A 20,530-nucleotide genomic window follows, 5' to 3' on the forward strand; every position below is an offset into this window, starting at 1 on the left:
TCCCTTCTAACTATGTGTCTCTTTACAAGTCCTATCGCCAAACATTCTAGGAGTGTCTACTTCATGCATGACTGTGCCAGGGGCCCTATGGGTGTCATCTCCTTCCATCCGTATATCTAGATGAGGAGACTGAGACTTAAAGGGGCAATTAAGTTACCCCAAATCATGCAGGTAATAAGAACACAGTTAAGATTCTTAAGCTCTACTTTCTTCATTTCTAAAATGGGGAAAATAATAACTGCTTTGCAAGATTATCCCAAGGATTAGAGATGAATCATAGAATATCACTAACACCTGGAATGGCACAGAGTAAATGCTCACTAAATAATAGCTAGGATGAGTGATTGCCTCATGAGTGGCTCCACAGAGAAAATATTTTTCGATGAGGTAAGTCACACAGCTAGCTGGTGACAGAGCTATGACTGGGACCTAAACTGACATCTTCCAATCTAATTCTCATCTGACCATGTTATATTTAAAAGGACACATCCATGACAATGTATCAATAATAAATCAATATATAACTAATCAAAACCTCAGAAATTGATGCAATTTATGTTTAAGGGCAGAAAGTAGGTGCCTATTTGAAGAGCCAGACCCCAAACAAGAAATGGGTATTGGGAAAGCAGTGGACTCTGATCTGCCCAGTAAGAAATGGTTCCTGAAAATGTTACTCATTCATAGAAAAGAGTTCTGGAGAAGCAATGATCTCTTATCGTCCAGGTGCCCAACAGCATGACAATGAACATTATCAACTGTGCATTTACTACAACCAGGTATTAGACAAAGAGTGTCACATACATTTCCTCTGTTACCTACAAACAGATATGGAGTAGGTATCATGGTCTACCATGTTACTGATGAGAAAACTAAAGCCCAGAATCACACAGCTAATAATAAGTGCTGCAAAACCCTGGTTCTTGACTAATATTATTTCCCATGAGGAAGACTATCAGCCCCTTATTAGCAGTCATGGCTATATTAGACATGAATAGAAATGGGCTCAATAAATGTCGATACCTATTCAAGCACTAACATTTGTCAAGGAGAAAAGAAGTAGAATATAGTAGCCTAGGGGTAGCTCTAGGAAAAAATATAAAACAGAAAATGCTTCTGGAATAGTAGGTTCTACAAATCTCAGCACATCCCATATAAGGCACATAGGTGACAATCAAACTAGGGCCTTCTCCAGCTTTCCAGACTTTCTAAGAATAATTTTCCAGGTGGTCCTGGTGCCAACAAGCTGGAGAGAGAAATCCCTCCATTCACAGGCTATGGTGGTGCTTCTGGTACAACTAAAGCAATAAAGGCATAATTGGCCACATGTAAAATTTGGCTTTCAAAAATAGGCTAATCTTAGTAACAAATACATAAAAAAAAAACCCCAAAGACTCTGTTTACTAACCTTATATCCAGCTATGTACAGTGGAGAAAATTTTCAGGATTTCTCACCACATTCACCATTTAGACAACATACCACCAATAACTTGTCTGTAAACACTGCTATGAGGAAAACATTTGTGACCACATGCCATATTAATACAGTGGCATTAATTACTGGATTTACTTATCTGAAAATCATATAACTCTATGTATATTTAGATACTGACAGATAACTGATGGGTATTCTAACATATCTCATGGATTAAAAGATGTACATTTTTCACAGATTTTAATACCCCTGAAATCCATGAGTATTATACTATAATCATCAGCCAGCCTGCAGTCCTGACAGAGTCATCATCTTCTGCTCATACGAGAACATTAAAAGTAACAGCATCAAAACTTGTGGAATGGAGCAACCAGATGGAGGCTTAGACTAACACTCTGTCTCCCTCCACAACTAAGAAGAAATACAACTACCTCAAAACCAAAAATAATCAGAAAATCCAGAAAATAAAACTACATAGAAGTCCAATGTATGAAGTTATAAACCAGTGGTGCTCGTCTGGTCTGGACGGGTAGGAGGGGCGAAACCGGACGGAAAGATGGAAAGGTCGGGCTGTGCTGTCCGCGGTAGTAGCGGGGATAGCAGCAGGACTGCGAGAAATGCCAGGGGCGCAGTCCCAGCGACAGTCAGGACCCGTCAGCTCTTGATTCTAATGCCGGGGAAGGCAGACCCCTGATAGCCTCGGACTGTGACACCCAGAGGGCATGGGGACAGAGGAAGTGGCTCCCGGTCTCTCAGCAGAGAGTAATGGCAGGAATCCATCTTGTACCCCCGCGCCTACACAAGGCGCCACAGTGTGGTGAAAAAGGTCGCCGAGTTGTGATGAGTGCTCAGGGCACAGCACCTGATAGCGTAGGAGGTGTGACAGCCCCACCCAAGAAGGAAAGATAAACGAAAATGGTCAGGATGGAAGGAATAATGATTGAAATACCTAGCCATGAAGCTAACAAAAAAGCAGATAAAGGAATTAACTGATGAACAAATAGAAAAACTTTCTGAGGCTCAGTTCAGAACTATAATCTTAAGGCAGCTCACAGAATTAACAAAAGATATTGAACACGACGGGGGAGAAATGAAGGCTAGTCCTGCTGAAATGAGGAAAACACATACGAGACAAGTGGTGAGGAAACGAAAACCAGAGAACAAATCAACAAATCGGAACATAGGGAGGAAACCGTCAACCAGTGCAGAGAGAGGAAACAAAAAGTGAGGAATATGAGGAGAGGCTCAAAAACCTCTGGGACAGCTATAAGCGAACAAACATTCGAATTATAGGATTGCCAGAGGGTGAAGAAGAACAACTAGAAACTGAAAAATTATGTGAAAAAATAATGAAGCAGAACTTTCCTAACTTGGGGAAGGAAATAGACTTACAGGTCCAGGAAGCACAGGGAGCTCCAAAACAACTGGACCCAGGGAGAACCACTCCAAGACTCATTATAAACAAAATGTCAAAAATTAAAGATAAAGAGAGAATCTTAAAAGCAGCAAGAGAGAAGAAAAGAATTATGTACAAAGGGGGGTCTCAATTAGACTATCAGCTGATTTCTCAAAGGAGACCCTGCAGGCAAGAAGGGACTGGCAAGAAATTTTCAAAGTAACAAAAATCAAAAACCTACAGCCACAATTACTCTATCCAGTGAAGCTGTCATTCACAATAGAAGGGCAGAGAAAGTGCTTCCAGGAAAAGTAAAACTGAAGGAGTTCATTAGATCCAAACCACTATTATATGAGATTTTAAAGGGACTGGTTTAGAAGAAGGAGGATCAAAACTATGAACATTAAAATGAAAACTGTATCACAACAACCAACAACAGAAGCTAGGGAATTGAAACAAAGGCAAACTAAGTAGGCAATGAGAGTGGAAAAAGAATTATAGGTATGGGGAACATATTGGGGGGAGGTCAGCAGGGAGGGGGAAGGGTTTGGGAGGGAGATGATGCAGGAATTAAGAAGCATAGTAGGAGGAAATGGAGTAGACAGGAAGAGGTTGAGAAGAACTATATGCACAACCAATGGACATGGACTAAAAGTGGGGGGCAACTGGAGGGAAGGGGTCACTGGGTGGAGGGGAGCAGGGGAAAAGAAATTGGGACAACTGTAACAGCATAATCAATAAAACGTATTTAAAAAAAAATACTTGTGGAATGGATGTTACTGAGATGGAAGGAAAACTCCTCTAGGTAAGAATGGAGTACTTTTTAAAGAAATGCTGTATCACCAATGTCATTGATGGCCCAAAATAAAATATTAGAAAGCATTCTGTCATAGTTTAGTTGGCAGCATTTTTTTTCTTTCTTTGTGGTAAATAAAATAACAGTACATCTTGTAATCAGTGACATCTTAGATTCAATTATACACAGTTTACATGCCACAATGTGTTGAGTTTACAGGAATAAAATAACCAAAGCCATAATAATTAAATATATATATAATTTCTTCTCAGTCTAGAAATATCTAAGTTTTAAAATGCTACAGTAACACTTATGTATACTCTATCTAACACAAAGGTAACATCTGAAGAAAATATTATAAAATAAACCATGGTGCTGTTGCTTCCCAAATTTTATTTAAAACATTATCTACTATAGTTTTAATACAGAGGAATTGGGGATTCTTAAAATCCTCAAAAAAAGAAAACAATTTATATTACAAAGCTTTAAGATTTAAATTTAAGTTAAATAGAAATCTTCAAAGCCTCTGTCTCTTCATTTGTAAAATGAATATTTAAACAAATACTTCTTCAGGTTACTATGAGAATTAAATGGCTGATACTTATAAAGTGTTTAGTAAAGAGATCCACATGGTAGGAGTAAATAATTTTTAAGTGTTCTATTCTGATCATTATCTTCCTGATTCTTTTACATCCTGGCCCAGTGCTCAACAAATATTTTTGTTGAGTAAAAGGTTAAAAGACAAAAAACAGAAGTGTTATATTTCCATCATTTAAAAAAATTTTATTATCAGAAATGAATTATTTGAAAATGTTATTTTTTAACATGTATATAGTTTACTCACAGATCTAAAACCAGATGATTTTCAAGGTATTTTTTCAGGAATAGAGATGAAAAATTTACCCCATTCTTTTGACACTGTGATACTAAAAAGGATTGATGGTCCAGCACAATCAGGGAAAAGATGCAGCCTGAAGAGATTATCTTAGTGTTGCGGCAGGGTGGTAGGGTAGGAAGAAGAAGGGAGAAAGCTGCAGTTAGTTATAATCCACAGTTAAATTTCAATTTTTGAGGCATTCTGGCCCCCTATATGTGTGCACATGTACAAACACACACACACACACACACACACACACACACACCCCTTTTGTTTTTTATTTAAGATCTTGAAAATGTTTAGTCAAATGGGTCTTAAATGTTAGTCCTCTGGTGGGGAAGGAAAAGTGCACCATACACAGATCCTTGCCCTGTTTGGTTCAAGCAAGATGTAAAAGAAATAAGCTCAAAATGAAAAAAGGAATAATGTAATTATAATTCACCCTTCTTTAAAAAAATAAAGTAAAATCTGGGCCTGACATTAAAATGTGAAACATCTCAAGAGGTAACTGTAGATTTTAGAATTTTATAACTAAGTTTTTTAAAAATCCTTAAGTAAAGTATGTTTGATAACATGCTCTTTCATAAATTCTATACATTTCTACAGCAGGAGCACTTTTTGCATATATTTCACATTTACATTTCAAACATGCCTTTTGGAAATACCTTCCCGGCACTAAATCACAGATAGAAACCCATGGCTTCTTAGGGAGACAGCAAGGTCAGGCTAAGAGCTCTGATCAAGAAGCTGAAGAAACCTGTGTCTCCTAGACATGCCCTCAAACAGCTGGGTGACCCTAAACAAGGTCTCCTGACCTCTCTGGGTCTTGGTTTCTCAAAAGGATCACCGAGTCTTTTCCAATTCTACCATTCTTTGACTACCATTTTGGAAATGCCCAAGGTGACCTTAATGTCAATAACAAGTGTAGGGAATAGTATTTATGATCTCTATCATTTCATTGTTAACTGTTACTCTATCATACCTCTTTCTTATGCTCCAAAAAATATACACTTCATAAACATGTCAGCCGTTTTTCATTGCATACACCCAAAGATACACACTTCATGGAATGAATAACAAAGAATCATGCTGTGAGAATTATATATAGTATTTTGTGTGACATGTTGGACAAAGCCATATTTTCGGTGCTAATTATGAAACAGCAAAAGTAGAAAGCCCGTGTGTGTCCTTTCCTGAGTCTGCTGGGCCCACATTACACTTCCCTCTAAGGTCAGTGTGGCTTCCATGCAAACTCTTCTCCTCTATTCTCTGATGGCCAGAGGACAGTGACCCCCCTAAGCTCCTCAACAGCACAGCTCCAAAGAAAAGGTGCAATTTAATTCTTAGCCTGAAACACAGCCCACTTGGAAGGACACCAGTCACTAGGGTATTGTTAGTGCCTTGAAACGGCCAAGAGGGATTGCTGACTCTGCGAATATCACTCCAAAGGCAGGAATTCTATTTGAATTACTAACATAACAGATGTTTGCTAGGATCCACCATGCAGTCTGCATACACAGTTATGCTAATTTGGCAGAGCTTCTCTTCCAGTTAGCTCTGAGCCATTAGAGCACGCAGCTAGTAGGTCCTTCTGTCTAACTAATAATTGCCTATTATTGATATTAATTAACATTTTTTGCACCTTTCCTCAGTTTTGACCTAGTATCTGTTGGTAGTCTAATCACCGTGGCCTATTAAAAGTCAAAATACAGGGGCCTACAGTAGTCACGAGCCATTTATCAAAAAGCAAATAAGGCCAATTAAACAGGCAGCCAGACAGTTGTCTTGATTTGCCACTGACTGTTTCTTGATCACCATTATAAATTGCTAATAGGGCAGAAAGTGCTAAGCGGGGAGCATCTGTGGGGGGCTGGTTATTGCTCACTCCCCGCCTGGTGACAGGTGAGAGAGGGGCTAGTGATAGTCTTATTGATGTGAACTGCCCATCAGTTGGTAGTTATTGTTAAAGTTCATGATGCTACAGCTGATCCTGTCCTGCTGAGAGTCAATCAAATTAATTAGAGCTAGAAATTCTTCTTTATTATTTTAGAGCATGGGTACAGAAAGAAGTCCTGTAATTTGGGTTCAAAGGCAATGAAGAGAAAAAAAAATCTTCATGTAGTACAGTGTGGAAAAAATCAGATATTGCTTCTTCCATTATTTATAATAAGGGCTGCAGCTAAAGGTTTTTATAGGCACAGATCAAGAGATCATAATAGAAGCATATTGACAGATTTTTTTCTGCAATACTCCAAGGAACTGGCTGTAGCAGGAAAATATATCAAAACCTTATCATCAGAGCTGAGATCTTCTGTGAAAAATCAATAAAGAGTTATACATGGTTTGAGTTTAAACAGTTCTCTGTAGTCATTTAAACATAGTGCATCTGTACAGCTTTTTACCTCTGGAGACAGAGGTAACCTAGCAACCAGAGGGCTTAAACCGATTAACTACAAATGAAGAACTGTACGCCTATCAAAGCAATTGTTCATCGTTGCCTTTGTTGCAGAGACTAAGCTAATTGAACATGATACAGTATGAAGATAATTAACACCCATGAGTTTGTTAATTGCCTGTTAGCATTACAACACAGTCTCTTGGTTTCTTTTTAACTGTCTCCTTTGTAGCCTCTTAAGTCCCTTAAAATGTTGCAGGACCTGTTTAACTGGCAATGATATCTTGGAGTTTATTAACCCTTTTTAAATTGAAAAAAAAAAGCAGCCCTGTCTTAATGAAGCATATTGCATGTGCTTGTTAAATGCAAGCTCTTACTTTGTCTCTCTATTTTCCCAAGACTAGGAATTTGTTTTACAGATACTGTACAAACTATGTTTATTTTTCATGCTAATTTATTTCAAGCAATTTAGCCATTATAAATGTTCTTGAAAAAAACGCCTTTAGTGTTTCCCTTTATTACTCAGCTGCTCTGCTTTTGAGAGTGAGCGATAAATGTCTTTGAGGGTTGGAATATTAATTGAAGGCAGCATCTGGTCAGCAGCTGACCGGCTCTGGTTGTCCTGCTCCAACCGAGCGGGCGAGAAGGAAGCTTTGCTGGTTCAATTTGCCACGCTCTCAGTTTCCTCCAAGCTGTGGACTGAATGAACCCCATTTTATCTCTTCTGGATGACTGCATGGATGCCAGAAAATCAATTGGGCAGGAAAATCTGTTAATCTAAAGTGAATTCAATCTAAGGAATCATTTAAAATAAAAATTTCAATCATTACCTTTTTGTAAAAGTACTTTTTTCCCTCAAGTCTGTTTGCAGGTGTCATGACAATACTTCAAAAGGACCTATCACAAGAGTAATTCAAAGTCAATAGAATGTCTAGCAAAGAACAATTTGCTTTTGGGAAAAAGGAAATAAGGTGGCTGATTACAAGATTAAGAGGAAATGGAAAACCCCAACACTGTGAGGCCAGAAACAATTAATACCCTCAGGCCCAGGCCACACATATGACACTCAAGATGGACTTTTCTCCCATTGAGAAGGAACACCTTGGCTGTGTCACAATTGTTTAACATGAATTTGCCTGGGTGATCCTCTGTGTTTTTCGTTACTGTGTTGTGGTTAATACTTGCTGGTGAGCCAGTCCCAGGAGAGCCACTTCTAGTGCCCAATTACAAGTTCTATCATCAATCATAAGTATTATTTATTCAACAAAATGAATTGCTAATTAATAACTGATGAGCATTATGGCCTTGAAGATGATAACACTATTAATTATGGTTGGCATAAAAGGGGTCTACCTGGCACATTTTCACCACAATTAGCCTCAGAAGCTTTCAGGGAATATGGCTATTAAGATCACTAAAGAAAGGCTGGCTTTCCTCCTTCTCCTGCATAAGGACTGACAAACACAGCATTGTCTTTGGTTATAACTCTACCAAACCATCACCAATATCCCAATAATGGTTTTCTGTGTGCCATGACTTGTATAATAAACTTGACATGACAGAACAGTTGACCATAGAGGTCTGCAGACATGGAACGTGGCCCCACAAGGCGTGCCATACTCCTACTGAAGTGCTGCAGGGGTGATGTGACCACAGCATGGAGATTAGAATATGGCTGCTGGCTTATTTTTAGACTCAGTTGTTGCCGAGCTCATGTTCTGAGCTCTGGGTGCAGGCACATGGCAGCTAAATCACTCTAGTAGGCAGCTGGCAGCCCAGGACTGCTCACACTTACTTGCAGTCAGGAGGGAATACATCATCGTTCACCTTGAGGACCTTCTGATCAGAGATTTAAACAGCAGAAGCTAAGAAATGCCCTCTTGCCCATTGCTGGAGAAGGAAAAAACAGTAGCTTTGAAGAATAAACATACCAAGAGCATAATAAAGCTATGACACTCTTTGAAAGCAGAACAAATCTGCTACTTCTGTGCTCTGGGTCTGAATAAATATGGGTGGATGATAAAGTATTGCAAAGACTTTTTAAAGTTATATGACTAATAGAAGGACTTTTTTTTTTTTTTCCTGACTGAGTATAAAGGCTCCAAAAGGTAAAGAACTCATTAAATAGTTATCTGGATAATTTTGTAGTTTGGATTGTTATTATAATTTTAGTGGTAGGTGAATTTTAGAGAATAAACTATCTGCATCGATCAAGTTAATTGTAGAATTGGAAAAGTACTGTCTTTGTACTGGGCAAGCAAAACAGCAACTCTCATTATTCAGTTAAAGATGTTTCAGGGCTCAAATTCTGTAAGTGTCTTCCTTACCACTCTACCAAACTGCATAGAATGCAGCCCCCTTTTTTGTAGATAAGTACACGTGTCCTGGGATGGAAAAGAAGAAGGGAAGAACAGGTGCACCACACCTCCAGATGGCACGATTATTGATGTACATTATTTTTAGCTTTACAAAATCAAGAGTTGGAAAGGTTGGTGAAGGAAATGTTCACAGAACAGCCTGATTAAGCAAAACATTCCTCTGAGTTGCCACCACATTTCTCTCTTTATAGAGATGCAGACTCGTAAGGGCACATGGTTGGTAAGGGCTTGCCCATATTCAGGCTAGTAAAGTGGTAAATTACTCCAGTGTTTTAGGGTGGCAAATGTGACTATGTATACAATGGCCAAGATGGAAAAGCACATAGTGGCTACTTGGTTGACACTAATTAGTGAGAAATCTTGGACTCCTAAATCTGGCTCCACCAATGTCTACATTCAGGGAGCTTCAACAAATGATTTTATCTAGCTGAGCCTCAGTGTTCATTTCTGTAAAATAGCAACATTAATACTTATTCTGCCAATCTTACAGATTGATAGGGAGGTTCCAATGAATAATGTGTTTGTGGCTTTATTTTTAAAAGCACTATGAAAACTACAGACACAAATCTAGAAATGAAAATTTCTAATAATTATATTTGTTTATTCCTAGCCCATATCAACCAAAGTGCCTCAAACAAAGTGGCCAAGCAGCTTTCAAAGGCCATAGAAGGGAGCATGTCCAACAAACCCTATATTTGAAAACTAAAGAATGAGCAGACACTTAGAGGTCATTGAAGCTTTCATGGGAAGGAATTTTGTTTTTTTACATTAAGAATCAGGCAAAGATACCTGAGCTACAAGTAGCCATTTCTAATGATCACACCTGAGGCTACCCATATAGCAAATTCAATCTTTAACATGCATAATAATCACATGGGGAAATGAATAATGCTGATAGTACCAGTAGGTCTGGTGTGGGCCTAGAAACCTGCCTTTTTATATAGGTTCTCTGGTCCTTCTGAGGCAGGTAGTCCACAATTGTCAAATGAGAGACCCAGCTTTAAATCCAGTGAGAACACACCCCCAGCACACACTTTTATCAGTTCCCTAGGGTGGTTGTGAACATACTTGCCCCAGAGGATGTCTTCCCAAGAGTGAGGATAAATAAGAAGGAGGCTTGGTCTTCGTTTTTAGTTAAGACCAGGCTTAATTCAAGAAGTTACTTACTCTGAGACTGCATTGGAAACAGCACTGTAAAAATATTCTTCATGGCACTGGTCAAGAAAATTGAGACAGTGCTCTTGAAACCACTTGGGAAAAGAAATTAAGGGACCTAAACCAACTTTATAAATATGTAGATATATATATTTTTATTCCTCTGGCAAGGAAATTGTCTTGTATCCTTATTCCTCCAAACATTTAAGACTAACTTTTGTATGTCCCCTTAAAAGATGAATTTGTATTTCTCTCAAAAAAAAAAATAGACAAAAGATGTAGGCTGCATGAAATATGACTATTTGGGGTCTCAACCTCAAGGCAAATCTTAATATGTTATGGATGCTCTGTTCCACCCAGCCATCTCTGGAGAAAAAGCTCTCTGCTGAATTAAGGCCTCCAAAATCAAACACACATTAACATCAAGTCTATTCCTTCAGAATCAACAACTGTAAGCATCTTAAACTAGGAAGCTTCTTAAAAACTAGTCCTATTCCAAACAATGCTCCTCTGCAGGAGAAGGAAGCACAGTGTCCTTTCACTCAGAAGGACAACTGCACGTGTTACGTGGATTCCACATAGGAGAATCCATATTCTCAGTACGCACGTCTCTCCTGTGGCCTCACAATGAGGGAAATGGGGCTGAGGGGTGGGGATGGGTGTTATCACAGGAGCAAGTTTGGATTCAGGCAATCTGAACAAGACATTCATGAGCCTCATGAATTTATCCTTTTCTTGTTTTCTTGCTTAATATAAAACCCTAGACTGTGGGGGAAATAATCATATCTCATTAAATAAAACATTTCATTTAATATTTTATGCATGAATATTTCCCCAAACTGTGTTGCATGGTCTATGCGTGGTTGAAAGATGTTCATGACAAAGACTGTTCTAAGGACACAAGAGTGTGGAGAATACTGCAGGACTTCTCAGGGCCTTCATAATGCTGATGAGCTTTGCAACACTCCTACAGAGTCTGCGATAACCAGCACTTCCCAAATCTGTTTGGCCACAGAACCTTGTGAGGGAACCTACACAGAGAAAATATCTATTCAGTGAAACACAACTGGTGAAATTCTGCCTCATAAAAAATATGCATGACTTACTGCATGTAATCCTTTCAGCTATCCCACTGAACAGAAATTATCATCATTACCTTTTTATAGAAATAAAAACAGAGGCTCAGAAAGACTGCCATCTCCAGCAGTCTGGAAATGAAAGCTCATGAATCCCAAGTAAGTTAAACACTAACAAGTCCTCCCTTAGACACATTATGGTAGAAATGGTGAAACTACAGAACATCAAAGACAAAAAAAAAATCTTAAAAGCAAACTCAAAGGAAAAAGCAAATTACCTTCAAATACATGACAATTCATTCGGGAAATGACCGACCATGAGTCTGAGGTTTGTACAGAGAAGATTTCAGAAAGAGTACTCTAGCAGTCCACACCTATTGGGGAGTAAATGAAGCATCAACCTTAGAGAAAAAAGTTGAATTGTGATGGAATCACAACAGAACATCATCTGATTCTACAGTATGCTCTGGAGCTGGGATAACCTTTAGGAAAAGGGGCCTCTATCACCAACATACGCACATACACACACTGACCAGGCTTAGTTAAATATGAACTGCCAATAGAGAGGGGCATGACTTTGGGCAAGGTCATTCCCTTCTGCTGAGGATATTTCCCAGTGAGGGGCTCAGTTGAGAAGCATCCACCACCAACACTCCCAGCATCTGGCAGAAGTTCCCCTGAAAGGGGAATGAGGTAGTGCATACAGCATCTACTGCAATGACCAAAACAAAAAATGTTGAAATAGAATATATGATAATATAGCCTGTAAGTCGAGAAGGTTCTTGTATTGTTTAAGAGTAAAGATGTTTATTTATTTATTTTTTATTGATTTTAGACATAAAGGAAAGGAGTGAATGAGAGAGAAACATCAATTTGTTGTTCTACTTATTTAAGCATTCATTGGTTGATTCTTGTATGTGCCCTGACCAAGGATTGAACCCAAAGCCTTGTTGTATTGGGATGATGCTCTAACCAACTGAGCCACCCAGCCAGGGCAAGAGTAAAGATGTTGATTAGACTTTTACAAGACTAAATTTTTTCAAAGAAAGAGCCACTTACTGATTATAAGAACTGTGCTAAAACATAAGGATATGAAAGGTTAAAAGTAAAAAGATGGAAAGGTATACAAAGCAAATACTACACCAACTAACAACTGCAGGCTGAGGTAGCTCTAATTGACTCATATTAGACATAATAGACTTTAAGGCAAATAGAATTGCTAGAGATAAGTGATATACTACAAAAGGATAAGTTTAGTTCACCAGGAAGATATAACAACTCTAATTTAAACTATAGCCTCAAAATATATTATGCCAAACTTGTCAGAACCACAAGGAAGTACAAACAAATATATAATCAATAAATAATGCACAAAAATTAGTAACTATATGAAAGATGTGAAACTAAGGCTCATGAGGTTGTGTCTTAAAACCAGAGTGAAAGAATTGAGGGGCAGGAATAGATACACTATTGATATCAGACTCTGACTGTAGAATGTACCTTTTTGGTGGGAAGGATATCTTCCTATGTCTCTCACTGAAATCTAATATTAAGAGTGTTGACAGTCATACTAATATCTATGAAAGCAAAATGGTACGGTTTTTCAGACACCAATAGATGACTCTAATACATCAATTGTTCCTGATTCATCATTCTTCTTCATTTTAGGTGTAGATGATAGAAGAAACACATATTTCTTGATCTTCTCAGAGAGAACCCCTGCTTAGTCAAACTTGTCTGGGATAACAACATAAAATCTTATCTGAAAATAAGAGCAATACTCTGTTCCCGAAACCCCCAGCATCTCTTCTGATTCTTTTAGCTATACTGTCTCTTATGGATAAGATAAAGCTGTTATGAAGTTAGATAAGCTGTAATCGGTGTCACCAGAAAATTGCAAAACTGTTTGCCCAGAATATAAGGATTTTGTCTTCTTCTCCCTCAGCAGAAGTCATGGATAATGGCACTTAAAGAAAAATGTTCCAGGGCAGTGACATTTTTCTATTTTAAAAGGCCTCATCTTCTAGTAAGTATACACCAAGCCAAGCCTGGCAAATAAAATGCTTACCAAGGGATGATCTCTCTCAGCCAAAGTCCCAACGAGGACAGACAGCTGAGCTCCTGGAAACACACTTTCTGGGAGACCCAGTTGGAGGTACCAGACAGTCAGCCCTGAGAACACAGCCAGCTCAGCAGGCCTCCCACAATCCCCGCCTTGGTTAGGAGACAGGTGTGGAGGAATTACCTCTAACCCTCTAGGATTCTTACCTAGTTAGGGTCATCCATTTCTCTTGAAAAGGAACCAATACTATGTTCTTCTACTTCTTAGGAAAAATAACCTATACTAACAAAAACACTAACTTCTGCTCACTAATCCAAGAGGTCTGGCCCCAGTTAAAAACCACTGCTCCAGCCTTAGCTTCTCATAAAATTTTTCCTAAACATTCGGATGTATGTTGTAGAGAGAAAGCAAATGTGTGAGAACATCGGTTCTGGGATCAGGCTGTCAATCTGAACTTTGACCTCACCACCAGCCTTAGGCAAGAACCTTAAAGTGACTTGCCTCAGCTCATCTGTAAAATGAGAATAATAATAGTACATGTTTCATAAAGATGTTATTAGAATCGAGTGAGCTCACTGATGCAAAGGGTTTAGATGAGTACCTGGCACATATCAACATTTGTGATTGTAACTGTTCATTTCATTGCTAGCCCCTTGAAAAATTTCTTAAGTATCTTTTCTTGACCAGACCAGCCTCTTGGGATAGGATGGACTCTCTTCATTCAGGACATCACTCAAGAGATGTCTTGCTCTGAATGATCTCCTACCTTTGTTTTCTTACCTGGTCTTTTCGACTTGTGCAACAACTTATTTTTGGCAGTCCTAAAGCTAGGGTAACCCCTCAGTATTACCAAATTTAGGAAAACTCTCAAGGTCTTCTTTACCTAAGTCAATCGTTTCCTGGACTTGAAGGTTGCTATTTCAAATCAGTATTTTCACCCTGTCCCCCCAAACGCAATGTCTGTGGAAGTTACAGTGTGCTACCCTGGGTCCTGACTCACTGCTTCTTAAACTGTTCCATCCCTTTCCCCCATCGTGGGCTGTCTGATCAGCTGGTCTCCTCAGAGTTCATTGGTCTGAATTTTCTCTTTCCTTGATGAAAGCCTACCTGCATCAGTGGACAGGCTCCAGCAGGCATTCCTAGGCCAGAGCTACAGACCCAAGAGCCACACAACATAATGTGTCATTTTAGCCCCTTGGCCATGACACAGGTTTGCTCTGTCTGGGTCAGAGAGTAAATAAATTGTGACCTTAGAGCTGCTCTACCTCCCCACTGATCCCTCTCATTCAACTCAGGCCTTCATCCAAACACACACTGGATTTCTTTATCATCACCCTCTTAGGGAACAAACTCAAAAAAACTGAGAGGTTGCCTCTCTTGATGGCTTTGAATTTTAGTGAGAAATTTTAAAAAGAGAGCCAAAGACAAGATCACACAATGCAATATACAGATCACGTATCATAGAGATGTACACTTGAACCTATAGTCTTATTGACCCATGTTAACCCATTAAATTTAATGAAAAAAATAATAAATTTTTAAATAAAATAAAATGCATTTTTAAAAATAATACACTTTAACAATGAGATAATAAATAGTGATTAGTATTTATTCACAAAAATAGATCCCCAGTGCAGGCTTTTCAGACATAAAGTTGTCCTCAGAGTGGTATGGGGCAAGAGGAAACAACACTCATAGCCACCATATTATCCATCAGCGGCCCTGGCCACAGACCTAACACATTTCTAGGCACACAGTTGGTTTTAAACAAATATTTGTTGAGTTAATTAGCCATTATTGTAAATAATGTAAAAATATCTAAGTACTTCCGGCCAAGATGGAGGCTTAGACGGACACACTAGGTCTCCCTCTACAACTAGAGAGGAATACAACTACTTCAAAACAAAGGATAACTAGAAATTCCAGAAAATAAAACTACACGGAAGTCCAACATATGAAGTTATAAACCAGCGGTGCCATTTGGGCAGGTAAGAGTTAAAGAGGGCAGTGCTGTTTGCGGTCACACCTGGACAGCGGCGGGGAGGCGAGGAATCCCGGCTGCACAAGCCCCTGGCGGTGCGCGACCCCGGCGAGGAATCCCGGCTGCTCAAGCCCCTGGCGGTGCGCGACTCCGGCACTGGGGAGAGCGGCCGCCGCATCGCCTTGAACAGTGAGGCCCAGGGGGGCGGGAGGACGGATCCCGGTCTCCTAGCTGAATAACTGTGTGAATCCATCTTGGACCCCCGCCCCCAAAGAAAGCACCACAGGGCTGCGAAATAGGTCGCGGACAGGCAGGTGCCGGTCGCTGATTTGTGACGCGTACACAGGCACTGTCCCGGACAGCCGGCCCAAGAAAACAAAACGCATCTGTCAAAATGAGGCAGACAACTATAGAAATCCCGGTGACACAACTCACCAGGCAGCAGATAGAGAACCTGACAGATGAACAGATAAGAAACCTGTCAGAGGCTCAGTTCTGGGCCATTGTTATCAGGTGGCTTACAGAATTCACAAAAGAGCAGGAAAAAGATAAGAAAGAAGCGAAAAAATTTCATAACGAAAGGAACAAAACCGCATACGAGATAGATGGTGAGAAAAAAAAATCCAGAGTTCATTTCAACAAACTGGAATATGGAGAAGGAACAAGCAGTCAACCAATGCAGCGAGAGGAAATGGGAAGCAACAATGAGAGGATCAGAAACCTCTGGGACAGCTATAAAAGGCCCAACATAAGAATCATTGGTTTGCCAGAGAATGAGGAAGAAGAACTAGAACTTGAAAAATTGAGTGAAAATATAATAAAGGAGAACTTCCCAGACTTGGGGAAGGGAATAGACTTGCAGGTCCAGGAAGCAAGGAGAGTTCCCAAGAGACTGGACCCAGGGAGAACCACTCCAAGACACATTATAATCAAAATGTCAAAAATTAAAGATAAAGAGAGAATCTTAAAAGCAGCAAGAGAGAAGAAAAGAATTATGTACAAAGGGGTCCCAATTAGACTATCAGCTGACTTCTCAAGGGAAACCCTACGGGCAAGAAGAGACTGGCAAGAAATATTCAAAGTAATGAAAATCCAAAACCTACAACCACGAATACTCTATCCAGCGAAATTGTCATTCAGAATAGAAGGACAGAGAAAGTGTTTCCAGGACAAAATAAAACTGAAAGAGTTCATTAGATCCAAACCACTGTTATATGAGATGTTAAAGGGACTGGTTTAAAAAAACAGAAGCTAGGGAGATGAAACAAAGGCAAACTAAATAGGCAACGAGAGTGGAAAAGGAACTGTGGGTACGGGAAGCATATTGGGGGGAGGTCAACAGGGAGGGGGAATGGGGAAAGGGAGGGAGATGATATAGGAATTGGGGATCAAGGTAGGAGGGAATGGAATAGACGGAGAGAGGTTGGGAGGAACTGTATGCACAACTAATGGACATAATCTAAAAGGGGGGGACAACTGGAGGGAGGGGGGCCACCGGGTAGAGGGGAGCAGAGGGAAGGGAAATTGGCACAAATGTAATATTTTAATCAATAAAACACATTAAATCTGAAAAAAAAAATATCTAAGTAAATGGTTCAATTCCATTCCAGGCACAGTTGAGTCATACCTTAGGTGCAAAGTCTCTGTTATGATAAGGGGCAAGAGAACCAGTTGGTGTGGGAGATCCCATCCTATACCAGATGTTTCACTGTTTTACTTCACTTACTCCTTCCTATAATTCTGTAAGGATTGTACTATTATTATCCTGAGTTTAAAGCAGACAAAGAGTCTCTATGAGCTTAAATAACTTAGAAAGTCATAATGAAATAAAAATTTAATTGTTTTCCGATGCCTATTTAGCCTTAAACTTTTTTTCTAATAAATTCTTAATGATCAGACAATAGTAGAACTTTTCCAAAAGGAAAAATCAAAAGCCCTTAGTCACCCCAACTCTTCACTACTGAGCCCTTATCCTAAAGAAAACCTCCTCGTGCTGAACCCCTCCCCCAAAGAAAACCATCAGAAATCCCTGGATTCACAGCCAGCTCCATCACCCAAGAACCATGAGGACTAAGTGTGTGTCTACTTTCTGTTTATCTGTAGCAGAACGGGGTGGTTGTGATAATTGCCTGACGTGAGGTGGGCCTGGAGTCATGCACACAGATGTGCTCAGCAAATGGCAACCATGTGATGTGCGCATGTTTGCACAATGAGCAAATGGTACAGGCCAGATGCAGCCCCAGGCCCAACACGTCAGATTTCATGCTTTTCCTGCCCCACCACAGCAACTTCAGGGTCCTGAATAGAATATAAAGAAATGGTTCAGAATGCAAAGGCAAGCCAGTGTAGGAACAAATCTGGAATTCTAACAAGAAAGAACACTGGCAACACACAAATTTTACAAAGGGAAGCAGTGACTCCATACTTATGCAGACCTCTAAAGTCCCCCAGCATCAAACACATGGAGCACTGGTAAACACATTGGCTCACGAGCATTGTTTAACCTATCCTAAAAGACTGTATTAAGAAGGCATGATGTTTAAAATTTCTTTTGTTTTGGAATTTCTTTTTAAATGGTTTGTACAGGTGATACAAATTTAAATATTTTGTAGTAAATGTTAAAATACTTATAAGGCAAATATATTAGAAGCTTTGAAGTCAGTTCATCATTTATTTTTTATATCAGAGTCTCATCATCAACTCTCTAAATTTAATTCTAAAAATAAGAAGGTTACAACCATCCTGGCTGTATGGCTCACTGGATTGAGCACCAGCCTGTGAACCAAAGGGTCTCTGGTTCAATCCCTAGTCAGGGCACAGGCCTGGGTTGTGGGCTGGGTCCCCTGTTGGGGGTTTGCGAGAGGCAACCAATTGATGTTTTTCACATCAATATTTCTCTCCCTTTCTTTCTCCCTCGCTGACCCTCTCTCTAAAAAATAAATAAAATCTTTAAAAAAAGAAAGAAAGAAACTTACAACCTTCCACCCACTGCAGCAGCTAAACTTTCATATTCAGCCACCAAGAGCAGACAGCATAGCGACTCTGGGACATCCTTTATCCATGTCCCACTTCATCAGAGCAAGTATTCACCATCCTTTCTACTCCAGTCTCCAGCACTGCTGAGAGATCAGTGGGACCTGAAATGCCCTGTTAGTTGCTGCTGCCAAAGCTGACAGAGCAGCTGGGTCAGACACAGCTGACACTGGCTGGGGAGGCCTTTGCTGACTCAGGGGTGGCACAAGACTCCCCATTTTGGGTTAAGTGACAGGGAAGGTGATGAAGAGGCACACCTGCAGGTTATTATGCTAAACTTCAAATGTGAAAAGAATAGCAGGAAGAGAAGCAAACTGAGACAGGCCAGTCCTTAAGCAAGGTAAACTGAGTCAAGCAACAGGCTTTCACTCAAGACTTAACTATCTCTGAATTAACACTATTCCTTAAGGTACAATTTCATGTAGCTTCATTATGGAAGGTAACCCTGTCCTAATTTGTATTTTTCTTTAAGAACTGTCAAATGGTGGCTCTGTTCTTCATTTAAATAGGGGCATTAATGAGGTTTCACAGGAGTAACATGAGGCTCAGATTAATGTATAATAAGGTAAATGGTTTAGACTTGAGTTGTTCTGCTATCTTTATAAGTATGTACTGAATTTCTCAAAGTACAGTAAGATAACTTCAGACTGGGGTCCCTTCTTCTTCCCCTCAAAAATGCCTGTTGCTCATTGTGGCAGACAGAATAGTGACACCTCCCCCAAAGATGCCTACATCTTAATCCCTAGAACTATAAATATGTCCTTTACCTGACTAAAAAAAAAAAAAAAAAAAAAAAGGACTGCAGATGAGATTAAATTAAGGATTTTGAGATAAAGAGATTATCCTTGATTATCCAGGAGGGCCTAATGTAATCACCAGTGTCCTTATAAGTGATAGAAGGAGGCACAGGAAGTCAGAACCAGATATGGGATAATAGAGGCAAGGAGGGCTGGGGGGTGGATTACAATTACTTACTTTGAAAATGTAGGAAGGGACTATGAGCCAAGAAATGCAGGGGTTTTCTAGAAACTGGAAATAGTTTAGTCCCTAAAGCTTCCAGAAGAAACACAGCTCTGCCAACACCTTGATTTTATTCTGAGGAGACTTCAGGCCTCCAGAATTCATGTTTTTTTAAGCCACTTAATAATCTCCTTCATTTAAGGAACGTGAAATTTAATTTGTAGTAATTTGTTACAGCAATAATAGAAAACTAATACATTCATATGATACCATCCTTCTCATCCCACATTCCATCTTTCCATCCTGTTGCCTGTCCTGGCTGAAACATCAATTCCTCCAGGACATCTTCCTCTCTGACTCCTGCTCCACCCCTCAAAAGAGTTGAGGTGCCATCTCAGTCCTGACCTCTGTCAGAGCATTTGTCACACTGTATTATAACCGACTATTGGTTTGCCCATCTCCTCCACTAGACAATGAACTTCTGTAGGGCAAGAATCGTGTCTTGGTATTTTTGTATACCCTGCTCTTAGCACAGGGCCTGGCATAGCACAGACCCTCAGAAAATATCTCTTAAATGAATAACTGCTATTCTCAAAATTTGGAGGCAGTTTATCTTTTCCTGAAGACAAACTATACCCATTTGCACCTGAGATAATAAATATTTATTGAATAAATGAACAAGTGAAAAAAAAAGTGTTATTGATTCAGTGCTTTCATCCATGAATTGATCAGAGAGCAATAATACTGTACTGAGCAGTCCATGGCCATCTTAGGCTCCGTGAGTTTCCCTGAGACAAGATTATCAGCTTCATTCTAGGCAATCCTCTCTAAACATTTCGACAGCTATTACTGGGTTTAATACATATTTGCCAAATGGTAACTTAGCCCACATAACTTTGTTTTAGGTTATTCTGTACACAGCAATAACGCCAGAAAAGACAATCTGTATCATTTAAGGAACTTGAAATTTTTATCTATATTAATAAAAG

General features: G+C 39.6%; 1 long non-coding RNA gene across 1 annotated transcript in view; it reads right to left on the reverse strand.

The window, feature by feature from the left end:
- Positions 1-18,651, reverse strand: part of LOC150022263 (uncharacterized) — a 138,588-nt gene extending 119,937 nt beyond the window's left edge. Inside the window, exon 1 of the long non-coding RNA XR_016509253.1 lies at positions 18,524-18,651. This is a non-coding gene — a long non-coding RNA (uncharacterized LOC150022263). The remainder of the gene's footprint in view (positions 1-18,523) is intronic.
- Between the last annotated feature and the right edge of the window lie 1,879 nt (positions 18,652-20,530).

The sequence above is a fragment of the Furipterus horrens genome, unplaced genomic scaffold (genome assembly GCF_987537825.1).
Source record: "Furipterus horrens unplaced genomic scaffold, mFurHor1.1.pri manual_scaffold_1, whole genome shotgun sequence".
In the NCBI taxonomy this organism is placed as follows: Eukaryota; Metazoa; Chordata; class Mammalia; order Chiroptera; family Furipteridae; genus Furipterus; species Furipterus horrens.